The 24,884-nt window shown below is 36.3% G+C and overlaps 1 pseudogene; it reads right to left on the bottom strand.

Annotated features, from left to right (window-relative positions):
• Positions 1–2,567: 2,567 nt before the first annotated feature.
• Positions 2,568–13,172, bottom strand: LOC144371912 (protein lin-54 homolog; annotated as a pseudogene).
• Between the last annotated feature and the right edge of the window lie 11,712 nt (positions 13,173–24,884).

Genomic DNA, 24,884 nt, shown 5'->3' on the forward strand with positions numbered 1-24,884 from the left:
TTTACAAATATGAAAGCCATGTCATTAGATACATATAAATTCATGATTTTTAAATTTTTCTTATAAACTCCACAATTTCATTATAATTAAATGTCTGTTTTATTTCTAGAAATAATTCTCATCATGATTTTTTAATAAGGTAGTAACAGAAATGTATCCAGTGTCCTTTCCATGCAACTTGGTCATATGTACAACATTGCCAACTTATTACTTTTGCCCTTTCTGGGAAAATCTCAAGGTATGCTTCTGGAAAACAGCAAACAATTTTTGATGGTGTTTACTCAAGTTTACAAATGCATGAGTTTGTCTTATCCCTCTCTGCTTGGAATGGCTCAAATTCAGGCCTACCACACATTAGGACAGCACTCTATGGTATCCTACAACCAGTCTGGTGTGTGTGTGTGTGTGTGTGTGTGTGTGTGTGTGTGTGTAAAATGTATATATGTTTGTAAAATATATGTATGTGTGAGTGTGTGTGAGTGTGTGTGTGTTTGTGTGTGTGTGTGTATATATATATATATATATATATATATATATATATATATATATATATTACAGAATAATATAAATGTGTATTTTCTTTGTGATTGACTTTGCTATCTTATTTTACAATATAAAAATAATATCTGAATAGCTATAGTAAATATAATCTTTATACATTGGGACATAAACAAAGCTAAAAGCCTATATGCCAAAATCCCCTTCAAATAGTTTTTTGAAATTGTTAATTTAATGTGGCTATTATTCTTGTTTAGCAATTTGATGAAAATACCTAAATACAAAAAAAAAATTAGTGAGTAGTACATGGGAAAAAAAAACTTAGGACTTTAGATAGCTTCCTGAAAATTAAAAACTAGTAGCATTTTATTACAAAAAAGACATTGTTAATCAACACCATTATACATACTCTACAATTATATTCAAAATTTCACAAACATTTTTGTGCACTGTATATAAGTACACATTAAGATGATACAATTAGAATTAATACAGAATATATACAAAATGAACAAAGTTTAGATTTATACCAAAAACTTAATTGCAAAGTTTTGAAAAATAATTTGACTAGATATTATTTTACCTCATGATAATTTACCTTTATACAAATTTTACTTAAACATCCTAGATTTAGATGCTAAGAATGTCTGTATGTACATTTAAAGTTTCTACACTATAATTTTATAAATCCAAATTTCAAAAAAAGGGTACTTTAATAAATAATTTAATCCTCTTCTGGATTACTTAATTTCTATTACCTATATTTTGAATTTTCATATATATATACTTAATACATAAACCATGAAGTCCTTGTAGGAAAGTAATGATCATAGACTAATAATTACTGAGGATTAAAGTGCCTAAAAGAATGCCTGAATATCAACATCATTTTTTTCTTGTCATAAAATCTGGAGTCCTATTTAATAAAAGGCTCTTAAATTCAGTTTTTAAATTACTGAAAATTATTTAGGTTATTTTAGCAATTATATAAAAACACAGTTATGTTCACCTTACCAAATCACATCCTAAAAATAATGGCATATTAAACATGCCTTATAAAAAAAATCCCACTACAATTTTTAGTGCTTTGTTAGGCAGTTCATTTAAGTTAAAAAGTAAGAACCTTTTATTGGTTTGAAACTTTTTAGTCCAAGGCTACAAAGAGAACTGTACTGATGAAAAACGTTCCCCTAAACTCATGTGTTACAGCTTCTATATTCCTCAATTCTCCACCCAAGCCAAATTTTATACTTAATACTGGTGTGAAGATCTCTGTTACCACTACTTAATGTTTCATTCTATTCACACACACCTAAGTTTTACAATACCAGTAATCACTTCAACAATTTATTGTTTCAAAGACATACCACCTCTGTAAGATAATGGAGAGACCCCTAAGCATGTTAGCCATTTCCCTCCTCTGAAAATCACTTATTGTACCTTAATACATTTTGTGTTTTTGAAAATATTATTTCTTAATTTTAAAAATTTGCCTGGGGATTTCTTCCCCTTCTTATTTTCCAAAGTAAAAATAGCATATTCCAGAATTCAGCTTTAATAAGGTAATTTTTTTCCTAAAAGTTATTGCTTTTCTAAACACAAGATGTGATTCAAATATGTTCCATAATTTGTTTATGTAGGCATTCTATCTATGTTGATTGTGAATTTAGAACCAAAGAATGACTGGCCAATACCAATGCTGCTTTGGTTGTTTCAAATGAACAAATTCACAAAACACCATACTTTATAAATTATATTATAGTGATATATGAATGTTCTTTGCCAATATAAATGGAAGAATAGGACATCTGATTCTTAACTATTTGAGGAAATTAAGAATCTAAATAATACAGTAAAGAAAAAAATTAAAAAGAAAAATCCAATCTAGAAAAGGCATAGAATTAACTAAGATATAAAATGTTTTCTTATTTCTTCTTTTTCAATATTATAATTTCATATTGCTTTTAAAAAAGAACTAAATTAAAATAAGTAATTATTTGACTATCTTTAAAAAAGTCAAGAATCCCTAACATTTTTGTATAGGACCATTTATCAGTCTTGTGAAAGAGTTAGCAATTTATGGAACCAGGGTCACTTTTTGCTTTTCCTGTAGGATTGATTATGCACATCAAACAGCGTCCCAATCCCTCAAGGATAATCCAATCTTCTGCTGCCTTTGATTCTCTCTTCATGACTGTCTGATCTGCCTAGGTGTGAAGACAATTACTACTTCCTTAGTTATAAATTTAAATGGCAATTTTACTCCTCCATTGTTCAATGCTAGTGTTGGCCTAGTAAGCAAGTCTGATAAGATAATGTAGTCTTCATGCTATTTATTGCTATACTCTTAATTCAGTTTTTTTCTGACAAATACATCCATGTCTTTTTCTGGTATTTCTTCAAAATTCTTACAGCCAAAACATTTACATATTGAAGAACACATTATTTTTGCCTGGCAGCACTCAGTAGTTTTTAATGATATTCTGACATTAACAAATACATCCCTTGCTATGATATTAATATGCTTCTCCCCATTTCCTTTTCCTATGTTAGGCTTAAAATCTGTATTTCTGTTAATGCATTCCTTTATACTTTTTGCCTTTCATTTCCATGTTCCAAATTGTTATAACAATTAGTAAAACTGCAATTGTTATAAAATTTGCCATTTACAAAGCAATTACAGTATAATTTCTAATAGTGATTTTATACAATTCCAGGAATTTCTGGGCTGACTGGCAGATACTGATGAGATTATGCCATTGAATGAAAGACTTTTCTGGGTCTGGATACCAGAAATTCCAGTATAATTAGAGCTGACTGCTATACACACATATAAAGACCCCTGTAGATAAGTACTATACTGAGTTGGAAGCTCTGCATAACCCACAATTCCTGTTCCTGAAGCTGGTGCCAGGACAGTACCTGGTGGCACTTTAGTGATTTGGGGCTGGATCTGTGACAATGGGGTGGAAGGCATAACAAGCCATTGCTGTTGTTGGCTGTAAATTACTATTTTTGAAGCTTGATTGATGGATTTGGGGACAGCTTGTTGAATAGCCTGAGCTTGAAACAATAGAGCTGACATCTGCACTGAGGTTGTATTAACAACTGGCTTTGCTTCCTAAAGAGGTTTTAATGCTTGTCCTGTGATTATGACTAACTTTTTGGGTTAAGATACTGGCTGTTGTGGCAGTATCAAATCAGACATAATGAAACTTCCTTCCAGGCATTTGAATCTGCTGAACAGTTGCTAGCATTTTCAGAGAAATTGGGAGCGGTTTTCAGAAGAATAGCTGTTTTAAATTGTGATATGCTCACTCCTCCAACAGTGATGATATGCAGAGCTTATTTAATTGTTATTAGCTTTATTTGGTGATTTCAAAGGTGAGATTTCTATTTAATTTGGCATCTGCATTGGTAGAATTAAAAATTGATTCCATAAAACCACTTTCAGATATTGTTATGGTCTTTGATAGAGTTCCAGGGGTAGACTGTGAAAGAACCCTACCTGCAATGACTGATGTTCTCTTATCTGTAACTGCTTTACTATTAATTGGTTTTTCCAAGATCAGCTTCATGATTACTGGACCACAGATTGGTGTTTCATGCTTCTTAGCAATCTCATCTGGCACTAACTCTAATATAATTTTTGACTTCAGTGTCCATCATAGCTACTTGATTTTATACCTGGAATTTCCAAATATGCAGGCCTGTCCTATCTATATATTATGTATTTGGTATCAAAATGGCATTTACACAAATTGTCACTCATGGATTAAAATTTAAATGAGTGAATGGAGCGAAATAATTCAATTCAAATCAATTAATAAAATAAAAATATAGATGTTTATAAAATTCTAACTGAAAAATGTTTTTAGATGGCCAGACAATAAAATATTTTTTAAAGAGAAAGAGAAAGAGAGAGAGAGACAGAGAGAGAGAGAGAGAGAGAGAGAGAGAGAGAGAGAGAGAGAGAGAGAGAGAGAGAATTTTTTTACTATTTATTTTTCAGTTTTTGGTGGACACAACATTTTTATTTCTTTTTTATTTTCATTTGGTGCTGAGGATGGAATCCAGTGCCCTGTTCATACCAGGAGAGTGCATTACGACTTAAGCCACATCCCCAGGCCCAATAAAATACTTATTTCTAAAAAATGTCAAAAATGTAGTATAACATTCATTGTTTTTAAAATTTTTCAACAGAGAAGAGACAATTAATACTGATAATCACATTGTTCTGATATTATTATTTTATCATTAAAATAAGTAAACTAAATAGAAAATAATTGGGATTAATCTTCAATAACATGGTTTCTCAAATAAATAAATTGGAAATTACAACTAAAGCCCAGCTACTTTCTCCTTTTTCTTTCCCATTGTTAAAAAAACAATAGGCTCTTGCCTTAAATATCTCCACAGTAAGCTGAACTAATTGCCATTATCCTGCCAAAGAGATTATATTCTACTACTTTAAACATTGTTACAGATTCTTAATATACAGGCAAACTTCTTCCTCATATTTTTGTAGGTGTTTTATCCCCTCATTTGGAATGCAATTTAATGTCTTTTTTTAAAACTCTTTAAACTCTTTCACAGCATAATATGTCTTCCATCTTTCTTGCTCATATTCAAAGCCACATTAAGATTCCAGGACCTTTGATAGAGAATATCATCCACTCAGACACAGCTATGAGATCACTTTATCTTTTGTTTTAAGATGCTGTAAAATCTCATTGTTTTTTTCATCAAAATACTCAATCACTAATGATGAAGTTTTCCATTTATTCCCAACAAGCTCGTGCCATTGTCAATAACTGTTCACACTGTATACAATTTCAGGCCCCTATGTGAGAATTTGAAAATCAATTTAATGCACTTTGGGAAATGCATATTACACATTTCCATCTTTTTCATCCTTATTTCTTTCCTCATATTTTCAATGATACTCATTCTGAATTTATCAGGCTATTTCCTATTGATCTAAAAATTTATCTTCTTTGATTTCTCATTTATTTTTCTTTTTTGCCACTATGGGCAAGTCCACTTATTTAAAGACACATAATTTCCTGCATATACAATCTGTGATTTTGCATAATTTTATACTCATTGGAATATAATTTTAACCCATGGAATGTCCCATTCTACTACACAAGTCTTCATTGAATGAGCACATTGTACCCTGAACACATGCCTCTCTATTCAAAAATAAAAATAATTAAACCTAGCTCAGAGCAGAATACAATTCTTAATTTTATATAATTGGGCATAAAATAAATATAAGAGGCAATGGGGGCTGAGTGAACTTAATTTGTGGTTTCTAATGTTGAAAACTTTTCTGAGAACTGAAATATTTTATATTTGAAATTTCCTATTTATATGACATACTTGTGTTTTATTGTTTACTCTTAATATGCTCTAGCTATTCTTATTTTATTGAAAAACTACCTAGTTTGATTATAAGATTTAAATATATTAAAATAAATTTAAATATATTAAAATCTTTCACTAAGCATAAAGTTATGTTTACATTTGCTACAGTTATAATAAGAACATTTAATTGTATCAAGGCACAAGCTTTTTTTTTAGATTTTAAAATATCACAACTGCAAGATTATGTATATAATATTCCAATTGTTGCTTATACAACAGTAAATTAATCAAAGTAAGTTACACTATCTTAAATAAAATAAAATGAAAATAATTAACTAATAAAATTCACATTTAAACCACCTTTATTTACAAAATGTAATTCTAAGAAATATAATTTTATTAGGCTTCAATTGGAGCAAAAGTATAATCACTTGAGTAAAAGCAGTTAGTTATACTAAAAATGAGAGATACATTACTTTTGAAAACAGATACAAAATATTGTCAGGATTGTTGTTGTGCTTCAGAAGCAGGCCTTTGAAGATGGAATTAACCTTGAAGGGAACTCAGTTATACTTTCAGAATGTCAGGGAGGGAGGAAGGAAATTCAGATCTTGGGAGAAGATGAGAAAAAAAACACAGTCACATTGAGAATGGAGCAGGTGATGGGCTCGGTGGAAAATATTCTCGAGATGCTCCATACATGTTTCTTGGAGGAGCTGGAGAATAAAAAAATGGTCCTCTTTTCATCAACTGACTTCTTGAATTGATTGGAAACAATGGACCTCTGATTGGAGGGTAAAATGAGAAATAAAAGCCAGAGCCAGTTGCTTTATTTTTAGCAGGGACAGATGAATCCGGCACATTGGAATCACCAAAATCAAATTGGATATCATTTCTACTCGATTCCATTTCTGAAGACATTGGCCTATCCATTCTATCCAAAGTTGACATAGTAAAACTTCTGAGTTCTGCTGGTCCAAGATGGTCAACCATAATTGGAATAATATTCATCTTGCCTTAGTAGAAAAAGACATAGATCAGAATTTGGTTTGCCTTGTGGGGCCCTGATCATCTTAGGGTTCTGTTCCCATGGAGTTGACAGTGCTCCTATGTTATAAGATACTCTGAGGATCTTTTATCACATAATAGCCTGATTATCTTCTTTCATTGATAATAGGAGGGCCCAGAGGATTCTTGGGCTTTTTTCTCATCCCATTTGAAGCAAAGGTAAAAGTCTGAGTGGACATTTCTTTTCCAAAAAAGGATCTCTCACTTCAGATGAAGGTCGTCGACCCAATGGTCAGGAACCATTTGGGGAATTCTCTTTGCCAAAGGCTGAATTTGAATCATCAAGTGCTTAAAGATCTTTTTCTTCTAGTTTAAATTTAAATTTATTTTCAGTTTTATCTGTTGTGGGCATTTTGTTTCTTTAAATCATTGAGGTATCTTTCACCACTCTGAGCTGCCAACTTATTTTCATATGCTTTTTTTCTCATAGTACATAATTGGTCCCCGATAAGAATAAATGGTTCTCTCCAGTTCTTCTTCAAGATTTTTGACTTGCTTTCTGTAGTTCTCTAGCTGTTCAGTTGCATGACTGATGTTTTCTTACATTTTGGAGAGTTTATCCTCTTTCTATACCTGGTAATTTTCCTCTATTATTAATTTCTTTAGAGTTTCATTACATTTTCTTGATACAGTTCAGCAATGATTTTAAGTTCCTGCTGCAGATTCTGATTCTCACTTTTAAATTGTGTATTATTTGACTGCAATGATGATTATTATGTCTTAAAATTTTAAATATTCTCTATAAGTTCTTCATTTAGTTCAATTAATTTTAAACAATAAAGTAAGAAATTTAATTTCTTTCTCCTTCTAAGGTTTTAAAAGAGGTCTTTAACTTAGCAGCATAAAACCATCTCTTCAAATTTTCTTTTGGCTGATCCTCCAAGTAAGCACCAACACTCTTCATTTCCAATTCCAAGTTACCATCATCTGTTAGGTCTTTTCTAAGCCCAGAACCCCAATCTTTTATCTGCAGAAAGTGTTCAGAGACTTAATGTGATTTTGTTTACCTTTTAGAACTTGTTCTCCATGTACTTTAGTGTGTTCAAACGTCATTTTCTGTTTATTAATGCCATTCACTTTTTCTTTTCATAACGCAACTTCTAATAAAAGCTGTTTCTGACTTTTGTAAAGTTGGAAATTTTCATTCGAAACCTCTTGTTTTGCTTCCTTAAATTCCTCTTCATTCATTTGAAATAGGCTCAAAGTTGTTTTAGCTCCAGGCATCTGTGATCTAAGAGATTTTTATTAATCTTCTAGGTACTTAATATTTTTTATAGATCATCCTCAATTCATCTAGTTGAGGTTGTTTACATTTCTCTTCTTTAAAATCTTTTTCAAGAGAGAATATTTCTTCCTCAAGTTTAGATACTAACCTATCCAGGTTTTCATGAATTGCCTCCAAATTTTTTGCTTCTATTTACTCCTTCACCGAAAAGTCATCCTTTAAAGGAGACTGTAAGGGACCGGCGAAACATCAGAGGAAGAGACTACCAAGAGACTGCCTCATGCAAAAGCAAAAGGGTTTATTTGGGGACCAGCTTGCTGGGGCCGAGAGCTTACCTTAGCAAAGAGAGCTAGAGCCCTGAGAACAGCTTGAGCAGATCTTATATAATTTTCTTGGAGAGGGCAGGGAGGAAAGTTTATTGAGGGGTCAGGGCAAGTGGGCAGTTTGCCTGCAACCAAGTGAGGGAGTGCATCCTGCAGTTTGGCAGTTGGGGACAGCACATTCTGGGAACAAGATTAGCAAACAGTTCACAGTTGGGGACAACACATCCTGGGAACAAGATTTCAACAGTGTTTTGTTAAGCATATAGAAAAACAGAGTTACAAGTACCTATTTTATTAAACTTTTATTTTTTTAATTCTTCTTCTGGCTACTTTTAATCATAAAAGTGATCATTGAGGGGTGTCGCATTCTGTGTCTGCTAGTAGGGTATATTGTTGTCTAATTATTATAAGTCTGACTTGTCCAATTTGGAATTGAAGAAAGAAAACTACAAGATTGAGCAAACAGGGTCCTAGAGTTAGCCACAATATAAGAATTATTAGAGGACAGGCCAGGGCTGATAAAAGTGTAGTTAACTAGGGGGACTGTGTGAACCAAGACTCATATCACCCTTTTTGGGTTTTTCTCTCTCTCGTTGATGCTGTTTAAGGCGTCTTTTTAATTTACTCATAGATTTTTTTACAACTCCAGTATGATCGGGATAAAAACAACATTTTTTTCCTCAATGTAGCACAAAGGCCCTCTTCTCTCATAAACCCTCGCCTGTTCTGTAAAACAACTTCAGAGAGAGAGGTTAAAGATTCCTGCAAAGCTGTGATGGAGGTTTCTAATATTTTTAAGTTTGGGTCTATTGCTGTTTCTAATTGGGTCATTTGTTGTGTACCACGGACCAGGGCAGTGGTCCCTGTGCCCACCCCTTCAGCAATTCCCATTCCTAATAAGATGGCTAAAGTGAGGGATACAAGTTCTCGGTGGAAGCGGGTTGTATGCCCCCCTATTTGATCTTTAAATGAACCTGCCTCATGATAGAGCACTCTGGAAAACATCTGAACCATTACATAATTAATCACATCTGTTAACCATTTTATGAAAACATAAATAATGTTTAAGTATATAGAATTATACTGTTGTAGGGACGGATAAGGCAGGCACCTAAGATAGCACTGAAGAAAGAAAAACAGTTCTATTTGGTTGCAACTGGATTCAGAGGGCATTGCTTCTGTTGTAATCAATTAATCCCTTGAACCCCAAGTTTGGGTAGTTTTAGAATTTTGTACTCAGCATGTATGGGAAGGGGCTTGGAAGTTCACAGTCTGCAGAAGTTCACAAAAAGCAGTTTTTGTTTTTGGTTTTTCCTCTGTTCTGGGCAAGTTAACATTTCAAGGACACCTGAGACGGGGAGAATTTTTTCTTTCGTTTTTTTTCCCTTGACAGCTGTTACCATAGAGCCCAGTTACTAAATTTTTTATCTTAGAAATGTAACCATCTCTGTGAAGCCCCAGCTCAAGGCCAGAGGCCTTGTTCACATATTCTGTGAAAAATTAGTAAGGGGGTGTCTAGGTTAGGAGTGCTGATTTTTCCAGCCAGTGGCCAAGTAGAACAGGGCAACATGAAATAAGGAAGTTTATCTGTACTGAACTTTTTTATAGGGACTCTTTTTCTGAAAGTCCTAAAGTCAGCCGTAGTGAAGACTTCTGGAGAAGACTAGTTAAGACTTTTCTGTGGCCCTGGTATAGAGAGGGATGACGGGGAAGGCGGTTCTGAGAGCAGCTCCATGGATCTGAGAATGAGGAAGGAGAGATGTAAAAGAATGATGGGAAAGGGGTTTGGGATTTTCTTAGCAACAAAAACTTGAGTAGTAGAACAGGTAGAACAGAGGAAAAGACTGGAGTTAGTATCCCAAAAAGCTTGTGAGGGACTTTAAATTTTTAGTAACCTGTTTTTACTAATGATAAAGCAACTTTAAAGGCCATTTTCATTACATCGTGGATAGGGGTCTGAGGGCTCTCCTCAGCTGGTTTGAGCTTTGGGTTAGCTGGTAAGAGGACATGGTGGGACCCGGTATGGGCACTGACAGGAGAAGAGAGAAGTGAATGGGTGAAGAGATACCTCAGTACCTGTTACTTCAGCAAGGGGGGCAATGGTCTGAGAACTGGCAGAGGTTTGGGTTCCATCAGGTAGCCCTTGTAGGTTTACATCCTTATGACTTACAGAAGAAGTCAGTTTTTCCCCCCACACAGCCGTGACTTTTTGTGTCTTTGATAGTCCACCAAACAAACATAGTAATCTAGGTTAGCCAACCTGCATGTAGTTCTCCTGTTCCTACATCTCTAATGTTTGTTTCTATTATCTATGGTATGGAAGGGATTTAATGGAATTTTAGTGGGATCCTCTTCATCAGGGATACCCAATAAAAAAGACCTATAGCCAACTGAAAAATGTCTGGGTGGAGAGATGGCCACCATGTCCCTAAGGGGGCTGTATTCGAGATAGACCCTACTTCCTGTCCAGTAGGATTTATGATCAGCCATTGCTGCTGAATGAGCTGATGAGGGTTAGGACTAATGGTGGTCAAGGGGAGAATCTATAGCCCTATCTACATGGTGAATACATAGTTTGAGTGGCTTATCAGTCTTTTCCAATTTTCAGCCAGAGTCTGGACAGGGCACAGGCTTGAGATGAGAGGCATGGATCTAGGAAGTGATTCTATCTACTTTTACCACTGTAGGTGTTAAAAGTAACACCTGGTATGATCCTATCCAGCGGGGTTTTAGAGATGACACCTGATGTTTTCTTACATAGATGAAGTCTCCCACTTGATACCGGCGTGGAGTCCCTTCATCCCCAGATTGATAGGCAGTGGCCAGCTGTTTCCACAGGTATTGCTGGGTTCTTTCAAGAGCTTTAAGTCTGTCAAGCAAGGGGGTGTGGAAGGGATTGTTAGGTCCTAGAGTTAGGGTTAGGTCCCTTACTGGAGGAGGGGCACCATAGAGAATTTTATAGGGGGTGAAGTTACACAAAGAAACAGAGGGAGTATATTTTTTGTACAAAACAGTGCATAAGGCAGGAGCATAGTCCAAACATTTATGCCAGTCTCTAAGCTTAATTTCTTCAAGGTCTCTTTAATGGTTTTATTTATTTTTTTACTTGTCCTGAGCTCTGGGGTCAATGAGTGCAATGTAACCTCTAATTAATCCCCAGGGTATGGTTAACCCTTGACTTACCTGGGCCATGAACGTTGGTCCATTATCAGACCCTATTACCTTAGGCAGGCCATATCTTGAAAAAATATCTTCCAGGATCCTCTTGATCACCATTTGTGCCGTTTCTTTGTGTGTGGGGTGGAGGGAGGGAAGTCTTCAATCCATCCTGAAAATGTCTCTACAAAGATTAGGAGATATTTAAGTCCATTCCTTGCTGGCTTAATTTCAGTAAAGTCCACTTTTCAAAATTGTCCTGGTCTGGTCCCTCGAAGGTGCCTTCCTACAGGGAGCTTGGAAGGGTAAGCATTAACAAATTGATAGACCCAACAGGCTTTTGTTACCCATTCAGTTATTTTCTTTCATGGGCTCAGTAAAGTCGAGGAGTTCAGTGTCAGTGTCCTTATGTTCTCCCGGTGTGGAAAATGTTAACATGGTTACTCCATTTAGGGCTGCCAATTTAGCCTCTTTATTTGCTCACTTGTTATATGGGGGTGGTATCTGCACAATGGTTTGTTTTCTTGGCTCAGTGAGCCATCACTTATCGCCCCTAAGGGAATAGTCCAGGAAGATTACTTCTTGCTAACAAATTTGGGCGTTTTTGGCAGAAGCTCGGATAATAGTGCTTGGGTCCCAGACTCACAGTTTTCCTTGGTGTTGGCTGTCAGTAGCAGGTCATCCACATATTGAAGCAGGGTGACTTCAGGGTGCATAGTTCTGAAGTTGTTGATATCTCTGTGGAGGGCTTCATCAAAGAGAGTTGGGGAGTTTTTGAACCCCTGTTGGTGTCTGGTCCAAGTTAATTGACCAGATGTCCCAGTTTCTGGGACTACCCACTCAAAAGAAAACAGCAACTGACTATCTTTATGCAGAGGCAAGTAAAAGAAAGCATCTTTTAAGTCCAGGACAGTATACCATTTTCGCTCAGGGTTCAGGGTGTTAAGCAGATTGTACTGGTTAGGAACTGTGGAGTGAATGTCCTACACTCTGTTGTTGGTCTCTCTTAGGTCTTGAATGGGGCGATAGCCCCCAGTTTTTGGCCTTTTTACTGGTAGCAGGGGAGTGTTCCAGGCTGATTGACAGGGCCTTAGGACCCCTAAGTCCAAATATTTCTGAATATGGGGCCTTATCCCATCTTTAGCTTCTTTGCTCAGAGGATATTGTTTAATATTAATTGGGGAGGCTGAGGTTTTTAACTCCACCATTATTGGAGGTTGTTTTAAGGCTAGGCCTAACCTAGCAGTTTCTGGCCAGACATCTGGGTAATCTGTTATTCATTTTTGGGATAGCTTACCTGTTTGATCAGTCTTGGGGAATGTAAAAAGTTGATGTTCATCTTCTACTGACATAGGTAAAGCCATGAGTATAGGGGTTTTTACAGAAAGATTTAGAAATTTAATTTTGGGGACTTCAGGGTTAAAAGTTATTTTGGCCCGGAGTTTGGTGAGCAGATTTCTACCCATCAATGGGGCTGGACATTCTGGGATCACTTGAGAGGAGTGATGGGCTTTTCCTTTTTCCAGGTCCATGGTCCTCTTAGTTGTCCAAGCCCGATATTTACTGCCATTAGCCCCTTGAACTAGAGACCTTTTAGTTTTTAGAGGGCCCAATGGGGCCTTAATGGCTGAGTATATTGCCCCTGTATCCATTTAAAAGTTTACTGGGGTCCCCTCCACTTCAAAAGTTATCCTGAGCTCAGGGAGGGAATCTGAGCCCTGACATTTATAGTCATCCTCCAGAGTTAAAACGGCTGACTGGCATGGCAGTTTCTTTCTAGGGCACTCTTTAGCCCAGTGTCCTTTTTCTGTACAGTAGACATATTGATCTGAGACAGAGGTGGCTTTTGGCGTGGACCCAGGTATCCCTTTCTGTCTTCCTGTCTCTTAACTTCTGGCCTATTTGTTGTTGTGACCAGACATTAGTCAGTGCCTCAGTCTATCTTTTGCTTCTTTCATCCTCCCTTTGCTCCCTTTCTTTCTCCCTCTTTTGTTCCTTCTTTTCCTCAGTTTCTCTCTTATAATATACCTTCTCAGCTTCTCTGACTAAATCTCTCAAAGTCATATCTTGTAATCTATCTAAGCATTGTAACTTTCTTTTAATATCTAGGGCGGCTTGCCTAATAAAGGGCATCATGACAGATGCCTTTTGATCCTCTGCCTGAGGATCCAAAGGAGTATATCTCCTATATGTCTCCATAATTCTCACTAGAAACATAGAGAAAAATTTATCAGGCCTTTGAATAATCTCTCTTACCTTGAACAAATTAGTTGGTTATTTAGTGGCTGCTCAAAGACCTGCTATTAGAGTGCAGTGATAAGTGAATAGATAATCTCTACCTTCAAAGGTGTTGGGTCCCAGTTGGGTTGGTTCAAGGGGAAGTTGTGTCGTTTGCCCATCTGGTCTGAGGATTTTTTTTTTTAGCTTCCAGAAAGATTCTTTTTTGTTCCTCTGTCATGAAGAGAGTCCCTAGGAGTTGTTGGCAGCTATCCCAAGTAGGCTGGTGTGAAAACGTCGGCGGGTTCTTTGAGTTCTTTTAGCTGGGCCTGTTTCTTTCAGGCAAGGAGGGGTTGTGTGTGCCATGGGGGAGTCATCTGTAGGGTACTGGGCCGGCTCAGCTTCCTCCAATGGTTGAGAGGCTGAGTCAGCAGCAAGGAAATTACTTAGAGGGTGTTGGGGGTTGGGAGAAGCGGGCAGGGAATAAGGAGGGGGAGGAGAGTTAAGTAGAGTCAAATCTTGAGATTTAGGGAGAATAGAGTGTGGAGGAGGAGGAGGAGCAGAGGGTTTGAGAGACAGAATCGTGGGGGAAGAAGTAGGAGTGGGGGCAGGGACAAGAAAAGACTTCACCCATGGAGGAGGAGATTCATAGAGGTCCTGCCAAGTTAAGATATATGGCTGTTGATCTGGATGGCTATGTGGCCCCAGATGAAAGACAAAGATAATATCTCTGACTTTTTAAATTAGTGGGAAGTAGAAAGATCCTTCTGGAGGCCATCCAATTCTAAAGTTGGGCCATTCTGAGGCACAGAGAGTCTGCCAGGTGCGGTGTTTTACTGAAAAAGAAAGATTCTGAGCTCTTAAGCAGACTTCAGTCCAGTGATCAAGGGTCAAGGACAGAGGCGTGGAATGACTCTTTCCCATAATGAAAGTTACTTGAACAAACACAGAGACAATACAAACGTGACACAAACATGGACACCAGTAAACAGTGAATGTGTAACACAAGTTCAGAGGCAAAAATTAAAAACAGACAGTGAATTCAACCTGAGAGAAAGAATTGCCGGCAAGACCAGATGGGTTGGCAGCAGAATATACTAGATGAGGGCACTTCCATCCCTCCCAGATGGGGGCACCTCCATCCCCCCCAGAGTCTTTCAAAGCGTCCCTTGAAAGACATGGCCTGTAGCTTCTGAACATGTCTGTTTATCACCATCAGGGGGAGCTTATGCTCTCCACTAGCAACAACACTCTGCCAACCCAAACCCAAAAATCAGAAGGCTCTGAGAGCTCACGCTCTTCACTGAGCCAAAAACCAGAAGGCTCTGAGAGCTTACGCTCTTTGCTGACCCAAAAACCAGACTCTGAGCCCTTGCAAAGTAAAAACAAGTAGGAGAAAAAGGAGGAGAGGAAGAAGAAGAAAAAAAAGGCGCCTTACTTACCTCCCTAAAGGAGTCTTGTTGAGGTCTCCCTGTCAAGCGATGCACAGTTCCCGGCCAAGGCACCAAATGTAAGGGACCGGCAATATGTCAGAGGAAGAGAAAACCAAGAGACTGCCTCAAGCAACAGCAAAAGAGTTTATTTGGGAACCAGCTTGCTGGGTCTCAGAGCTCACCTTAGCAAAGAGAGCTAGAGCCCTGAGAATAGCTTGAGCAGAGCTTATATACTTTTCTTGGAGAGGGCAGGGAGGGAAGTTCATTGAGGGGTCTGGGTGAGTGGGCAGTTTGCCTGCAACCAAGTGAGGGAGTGCATCCTGCAGTTTGGCAGTTGGGGACAGTACATTCTGGGAACAAGATTAGCAAACAGTTCACAGTTGAGGACAACACATCCTGGGAACAAGATTTCAACAGTGTTTTGTTAAGCATATAGAAAAACAGAGTTACAAGTACCTATTTTATTAACCTTTCCTTTGTAAGCCTTCATACTCTTTTTGAACAATGCTTTTTCAAAAATTTCACAATTTTCTCGAAGTAATGCAGAAAGTTTTAGAGGAAGCTTTATTTTCTTTTCTAACACCTGCTTCTCACAGACTAATAACTTCTCCACAAAAACAAGAGAAAAACATAAAATCCAATAGCTTTAAATATCAACAACTCCCATTGACAGCCTTAAGGACTAGTGTGTGTTTCCAAATATTCACACTAGGCAGACCACAATCCTGATTACTTCCTCTGGGACTACCACCAAATTTGAATGAATGGCAGCCATTACCCCTCCATTATTCTAAGACTATTTTGACTATTTCCTCCAGGATCAGCCATTCCAAAACAGGCTGTGAACACTCAGGTCTTTGTTCAGGAATAAACCTGCACCAGGCAACTGAGCAGACCATTGTGAAGGTGGGTGGGAGGGTAACTGTAGGCATGGGTAAGTAGTTCTGGTAATTGGCACCCAGGGCCCTAACAAAATCACGCTGCCTGCTAGGGAAGTTTTGTTGACTCCTTTACTATGTTGTGCATCACAGGTTCAAGCCTGACCCAATCAAGCAAAGAGGAGTCCTCTCCAAATCACCTACCCATTGGTTTGGTTTAGGCCAGGCCAAGGCAGAATTTTTATGTGCCATTCTGTACAGTCATAACATAATCTAGTTTGATGTCACTATAATTCTAAAGCTCTATAAAAAATTTTAAAGAACTAGTACATTTTGTTTTAATTTATTATTCTTCTCTCTCCCCTCCTGCACCCTCTATTTTTTTCTCCTATCCTTTTTTCTCCCTTCTCTTTTCTTTAGTTTTCAGGGTTAAACTCCAAGGCCATGTACATACTAGGCAAGCCCTCTGCCACTGTGCTTCATTTCCAACCCTATTGACACTTACTATAAAAGTAATATAAATTATCTCTATAGGAAAACTCTCCTGTTATGTTATTTTAACAGCAATTTTAGAAGAGTTGCTAACATGAGTACAAATAAGTTGTGACAAGTTACTTTCAAAAAATACATCATATGTTGAATGGTTAATAAAATAGGTACTTGACACTCTGTTTTTCTATATGCTTAACAAAACACTGTTGAAATCTTGTTTTCAGAATGTGCTTTCCCCAACTGCCAAACTGCAGGATGCACTCCTTCACTCGGTTGCAGGCAAACTGCCCACTCGCCCTGACCCATCAATGAACTTTCCTCCCTGCTCTCTCCAAGAAAAGTATATTAGCCCTTCTCAAGCTGTTCTCAGGGCTATATCTCTCTTTGCTATAGAGAGAGCCCTCACATGCTGGTCTCCAAATAAACCCACCCTTCTGCTGTTGCATAAGACAGTCTCTTGTGGTCTCTTACTCCTAAGTTTCATAGGTCCCTTACAATGTAATGTTTCTAGAAAGAAGAAGCTTAAAACTTGAGATGGTTTTCATGTCAGTATTTCTAGACTACTAATTAAGAGTCTTCAAAATCTTTTTTTCAGGTGTTATTTTCTTTTGATTTCTCACAGGATATAAAATCTTCTAAGTAGGTTAGTTATTATAAATGTATAGAAAAGAGAAGAATACGATATGACTCTTTGAAATGGACTTAGCCTCTGAAGGTGAATTATATTTTTGATTAGATAAAGGGTTCATTGTGTGATGTAAATATAAGACATTCAAATATATTTTTTCTTGCTAGTTTTGCGTAATTGTTAATAAGCCAATGCTAATAATTGAAGAAAATAACTCACTAGAAGTCATTGCTTTTCTTAATGTCTCTAAATACATGGGAAATTTATGTATGATTAGAATGATTATAATTCTGTGGTCAGAGCTATATCAATGTAAAATAAAACACTTATCCTGTTTGATAGGGTATGAAAGTTTAAAAATTTTTTGACAAATGTAATTAAGTGAGGTTATGAATGTTAATCAGTTTGTTGTGAATATTTCATTATGTATATACCTGTGTCAGAATCAAATTATCACTGGGCATGGCATCAAATCCATGACATGTAATCCTAGCCATTTAAGAGGCAGAGGCAGGAGTATCACAAATTAAAGGTCAGCCAAAGCAATTTAGCCAGGCCCTAAACAATTTAGTGAAACCCTGCCTCAAAACAAAACAAAACAAATATAAGCCATTAAGGGGACATTTCAGATTGAAACCATAGCACCAAGTGTTATCTTCTACCACCTTATGAACCAGTAGGACTCAACAGATGTCAGTGCCATGTTCTTGAACTTCCAGAACCAAGAGCTAAATAAATAACTTTTCTCTGTCACTTACCAAGAATGATATTCAATTATAGCAACACAGATCATACTAAGTTTCAGAGAGATTATTGGTCAAAACATACAGCTAAAAAGCAACAGTTTAGTGACTCAAACCAAGTGTCTTCAGTTCCATACCTCAATAGAAGAAGTTAGCCATAAAGTAAAATACACACACACACACACACACATACACACACACACACGAAATAAATAAATAAATACATAAATAAAGAAATAAATATACAAATAAATAAATAAATAAATAAAATAAACAGGTTGCAGATTCCTCTTTACCTTCCAGAGCTGTTTCTGTTTGGATATAAAAGTCACTAAATGAGAGTAGCTAATCAAACTACTTTCATATCAATGTCATAAGCCTTTTTCTCATCAGAACATGCAGCTCAATCATACTTTAGTAATACTAATAATAATTTTTATTAATAGAGTTATTTTCATAATTAAATAGACAGACAGATCAGACTTCAAATGCTATTCTATTCATTCCCATTTTCCTTTAACCATTGTTAACTAGGAAAAAAAGTGTTAATTCTTAAAAATCATTTTTTGAAAGATTATAGGATTTTGAAATGGAAAAGAAACATTGATAGCATATCAAATAGCAATAAGCTACTTAACCACACCTAGCTAAAAAATGAATTCTGGGGCAATTAACTTTGTGACTTTGCACTCTGTGACATGGACACATGTCTTAAAACTTATTTAAATTTGAGAAAATTTTGCATCATTCATATCATCATTCTCTAGATCACCATCGATGATGATGACACATGCAGATCCCATGCACTTCTTGGGCATTTCCAGAGTTTAGAAACAGCTATTTGTACACTTTTATACAACTTATACTTTCATTTCCTACCAAAATTCTAATACTGAACATTTTTTCTTTGCAAAATGCAAGCATTGCTTTGTAGGAAATCAGTAACATCCTATATTTAGAAAATGGTAAGCTAAGTGTGGTGGTGCATGACTCTCATCCCAGCAGCTCAGGAGGCTAAGACAGAAGTACTGTGAGTTCAAAACCAGCTTCAGGAAAAAGTGAGGTACAAAGAAACTCAGTGAGACCCTGTCTCTAAAAAATAGGCAAACTAGGGCTGGGGATGTGGCTCAGTGGTTGAGTGTGCTTGAGTTTAAAATCTGGTACCCTCTCCAAATAAAAAGATTAGTATTACCTTTCTGACACATTTTACTCTAGGAAATGGGGAATTTTCGTTTCAGAGAATGTACTGTGCAAAATTCATTAACTGAGATGTCACTTGGCTTTTCAAAAGGATTCACAATCACAATACCATAAGAAGTTTGAAGAAGACATACGAAGATCAAGGAGAGATGATATGAGCATCCAGGGAGTCTGAAAGATGATTATTTTATGAGTCCCAGCAGCATCCATGGATCAAATATAACCAGAAAATGCTCTCATTATTAAAATGATTGTTACAGGGGAAAATAACAATCTCTCTTTGTGTACATCACTGAAACAATCCAGGGGTTCTCCATAAACCCCACACAAATCACTCAGACCACCCAACCTCTAGCACTGTGGCTGCCAGCCATTCTGATTCACTGGTACTTATTCCAAAACAGTTTTAAAATACTTTGAATATCACTCCTGGGTATCATCAAAACTGCTTAAATAAGATTTTTTCTCACCCTAAAAACTCATATACTTTTCCCTTAAGCTATTTGACAGTGTTTTATTCCTAAGAAATATTAGCATCCGAAAGCAAGATACAGCTCCATGAAATCCACCTCTTTCCTATAGTAGGTTTTCATCAAATTATGCATGTGAAAATTTAAATTAGAATTCATTCACAGCCTGATTATAAGTCCTAAGATGTGATGCTAAAATATTTTAAAATACAGAGATATAAAATTTGTACATGGATGGTGCAAAACTATATGTTACAACACAATTAGTCATTAATTTTTTAACCATGTATTATTAATCTGTTTTCTGATCTCAACTAGAACAATAATTCAACAATGATAGCAATACACAGATGATTAATGAACAAAGAAAAAGTTTGGTTTTATTCCTGGAGATACTACAGTCAATTAAAACACAAAACAGTGCAGCACTTAGAATGTCTCTAAAAATTATAGAGAAGACCCAAAATGTGATTATTTATCCTTCTGCTTAAGTCTAAACTGTATGAATTGGTTACAAATGGGTATTACTCAGTCAGTAAGAGATCGTCACATGGAAAATAATTAAAATAACCAGATAGATTTTTGAAGGAAAATGTCTGCATTTGAAGACAGAAATAAAAGTCATAATTTTCAAAAGAAAATGATTAGATCTTTGCAAATTTACAATTCACTGAAGCCATATCACTATGCTTTCATTACCCAAAGTATGTAACAGTGCCATAAAATTCTACTCGCCAAACAACTGCTTAGAAAATAGCCACACAGTTAAAGGTGTTTCACAACAAATAATGGTATATAACAAAGAGCCATGCACAAAACAACTCGTCCAAACAAAAACAATCAGAGCTCTGAAGATGCAAGGAGACACACAGATGCCCAAGAAAAACTGTTTTTATGAGCACAACAGGCAGCCACACTGATTCACATTTCACTTGAATTTTTGGTTTCATGTTCAAGATATGATTGGGTGCTAGTTAAAGGAGAAGGCCAACCTCAGGGGTATCATAAGTGAAAGTCATGGGCTGTATCTTACAGCCACCATTTCACAGTAGCTGAGCACACTAAAATACTCATGTCTAAAGTGTACTTGCCGAGGAAAGATGGCTGCTGCGTACAGGGGTTGCTGAAGTGCTGAACGTGGGGCTCTGTGCAGTGGCTTTAATCGAGATTTCACGCAGCGTGTTAGAGCTCCTTTCACCATTAATCTGTAGTGGATCACCTTGCCAAGCAGCAGAAAAAACAAAGAGATTGAAAGAGAGACGCTTTTCTGTTCAGAGCCGCAGGTGCTCTGCGCCCATCTGCTGCCTCTTTCACTCCGCTACCGGCAAAGAAGCTGAATACTTAATCAACAGCGGATTCATCAAATAAATTTATTAGAGTAAACAGTAACTCAGCAGTCAAACAGAACAAGAAGTAACATGAGCATAAAAAAGCAAGGAAGAAAAGGAGTACAAACAATGAAGGACAGCCTAAATATTCAGGAGGACTTAGAGTCATCAGGAAAATGGCCATATAAAGAACTCAAGGAACACCTTAGACAGATGGAAAAGAATCTTAAAGATCACATTGAAAGTGAATTACAGAAACAGATAAAAGAAGAAGTTAAGCATCTTTATCAGGAAATAGAGATTATTAAAAAAATCAAACTGTAATTCTAGAAATGAAGGAATCGATAAACCAAATTAAAAACTCAATCGAGAGTATCACCAACAGAGTGGAGCAAGTAGAAGCCAGAACGTCAGATAATGAAGACAAAATATATCATCTTGAAAGGAGTCTAGCCAACTCAGATAGGCTGGTAAAAAATCATGAGAAAAACATCTAAGAGATTTGGGATAATATAAAAAAACCAAATTTACGAGTCATCGGGATAGAAGAAGGCACAGAGATTAATACCAAGGGAATGAGTAACCTGCTGAATGAAATAATTACAGAAAACTTTCCAGAAATAAAAAAGGAAACAGATATACAAATTGTAGATGCATACAGGACACCGAGCACACAAAATCACAGTAGACCAACGCCAAGACACATTGTTATGAAGATATCCAACATACAGAACAAAGAGAAAATATTAAAAGCTATAAGAGAAAAGAGGCAGATTACATTTAGGGGTAAACCAATAAGGTTAACAACGGATTTCTCATCACAGACACTGAAAGCGAGAAGATCCTGGAACAACGTATTTCAAACACTGAAAGACAATGGTTGCCAACCAAGAATTTTGTATCCAGCAAAATTAAGCTTCAGGTACGACAACAAAATAAAAATCTTTCAGGATAAACAAAAGCTAAAAGAATTTGTAGCCAGAAAACCAGCATTGCAAAGCATCTTGAGCAAAACATTACATGAGGAAGAAATGAAAAACAATAACCAAAACCATCAGTGGGAAATGACTCTATAAAGCCAGAGGGCGGGGGGAAAGCTAAGCTAGGAGAAACAAACTAAAAGAAGATAAACAATCAAACATGGCTGGAAGTACAAACCATACATCAATAGTAACTCTAAACGTTAATGGCTTAAACTCTCCAATAAAGCAACATAGGCTGGTAACATGGATTAAAAAAACAAACCCAACAATATGCTGCCTCCAGGAGACGCATCTGATTGAAAAAGACATACACAGGCTGAAGGTGAAAGGTTGGGAAAAAATATACCATGCACAGGGTCCTCGCAAGCAGGCAGGTGTGGCCATCCTCATATCGAATAAAATCGACTTCAAGACTAAATTAATCAAAAGGGATAAGGAAGGTCATTATATACTGTTAAAAGGAACCATTCACCAACAAGACATAACAATCATCAATATTTATGCACCAAATAATGGGGATGTGACGTTCATGAAAGAAATTCTCCTCAAGTTCAAGAATCAAATAGACCACAATACAATAATTATGGGTGACTTCAACACACCTCTCTCACCATTGGATAGATCTTCCAAACAAAAGTTGAATAAAGAAACTACAGAACTCAATATCACAATCAACAACCTAGACTTAACTGACATATATAGAATATATCATCCAACATCAAGTGGCTATACTTTTATTTCAACAGCACATGGATCCTTCTCAAAAATAGACCATATATTATGTCATAGGGAATCCCTCAGTAAATTTACAGGGGTGGAGATAATACCATGCATTTTATCTTATCATAATGCAATGAAAATGGAAATCAGTGATAAAAGAAGGAAGGAAAAATCCTACATCACATGGAAAATGAACAATATGTTACTGAATGATCAATGGGTTACAGAAGACATAAAGAAGGAAATAAAAAAATTCTTAGAGATAAATGAAAACACAGACACAACATATCGGAATCTATGGGATACAATGAAAGCAGTTTTAAGAGGGAAATTCATCGCCTGGAGGTCATACCTCAAAAAAAGGAAAAACCAACAAATAAATGAGCTCACACTCCATCTCAAAACCCTAGAAAAGGAAGAGCAAAACAACAGCAAATGTAGCAGAAGGCACAACAAAAATACAGAAGACTCAGTCTGGGCAAATCATATGTCTGGTTTCGGAATCAACGAAATTGAAACAAAAGAAACTATTGAAAAAATTAACAAAAATAAAAGTTAGTTCTTTGAAAAAATAAATAAGATTGACAGACCCCTAGCCATGCTAACGAAGAGGAGAGAGAACTCAAATTACTAACATACGGGATGAAAAAGGCAATATTACAACAGACACAACAGAAATACAGAAGACAATTAGAAATTATTTTGAAAACCTATATTCCAATCAAATAGAGGATAGTGAAGACATTGATAAATTCCTTAAGTTGTATATAAACAGACCAATATCAATAGATGAAATAGAAGAAGCAATCAAAAGACTTCCAACCAAGAAAAGCCCAGGACTGGATGGGTATACAGCGGAGTTTTACAAAACCTTTAAAGAAGAATTAATACCAATACTTTTCAAGTTATTTCAGGAAATAGAAAAAGAGGGAGCTCTGCCAAATTCATTCTATGAGGCCAACATCACCCTGATTCCGAAACCAGACAAAGACACCTCAAAGAAAGAAAACTACAGACCAATATCTCTGATGAACCTAGATGCAAAACTCCTCAATAAAATTCTGGTGAATCGGATACAAAGGCACATCAAAAAAATTGTACACCATGATCAAGTAGGATTCATCCCTGGGATGCAAGGATGGTTCAATATACAGAAATCAATAAATGTTATTCACCACATCAATCGACTTAAAGATAAGAACCATATAATCATCTCAATAGATGCAGAAAAAGCTTTTGACAAAGTACAGCATCCCTTTATGTTCAAAACACTAGAAAAACTAGGGATAACAGGATCTTACCTCGACATTGTAAAAGCTATTTATGCCAAGCCTCAGGCTAGCATCATTCTCAATACAGAAAAATTAGAGGCATTCCCCCTAAAATCTGGAACAAGACAGGGATGCCCTCTATCACCACTTCTATTCAATATAGTTCTCGAAACACTGGCCAGAGCAATTAGAAAGACAAAAGAAATTAAAGTCATAAAAATAGGAAAAGAAGAACTTAAACTATCACTATTTGCGGACGACATGATTCTATACCTAGAAGAACCAAAAGGGTCCACAAAAAAACTACTAGAACTAATAAATGAATTCAGCAAAGTGGCAGGATATTAAATTAACACGCATAAATCAAAGGCATTTCTGTATATCAACGACAAAACTTCTGAAATGGAAATGAGGAAAAACACTCCATTCACGATATCCTCAAAGAAAATAAAATACTTGGAAATCAACCTAACAAAAGAGGTGAAAGATCTATACAATGAAAACTACAAAACCCTAAAGAGAGAAGTAGAAGAAGATTTTAGAAGATGGAAAAATATACCCTGTTCATGGATAGGCAGAACTAACATCATCAAAATGGCGATATTACCAAAAGTTCTTTATAGGATTAATGCAATCCCAATCAAAATCCCAACGGCATTTCTTGTAGAAATAGATAAAGCAACCATGAAATTCATAAGGAAAAATAAAAGACCCAGAATAGCAAAAGCAATTCTAAGCAGGAAGAGTGAATCAGGCGGTATAGCGATACCAGATTTCAAACTATATTACAGAGCAATAGTAACAAAGACAGCATGGTACTGGTACCAAAACAGGCGGGTGGACCAATGGTACAGAATAGAGGACACAGAGACTAATCCACA

Source organism: Ictidomys tridecemlineatus, chromosome Y (genome assembly GCF_052094955.1).
Source record: "Ictidomys tridecemlineatus isolate mIctTri1 chromosome Y, mIctTri1.hap1, whole genome shotgun sequence".
Lineage (NCBI taxonomy): Eukaryota > Metazoa > Chordata > Mammalia > Rodentia > Sciuridae > Ictidomys > Ictidomys tridecemlineatus.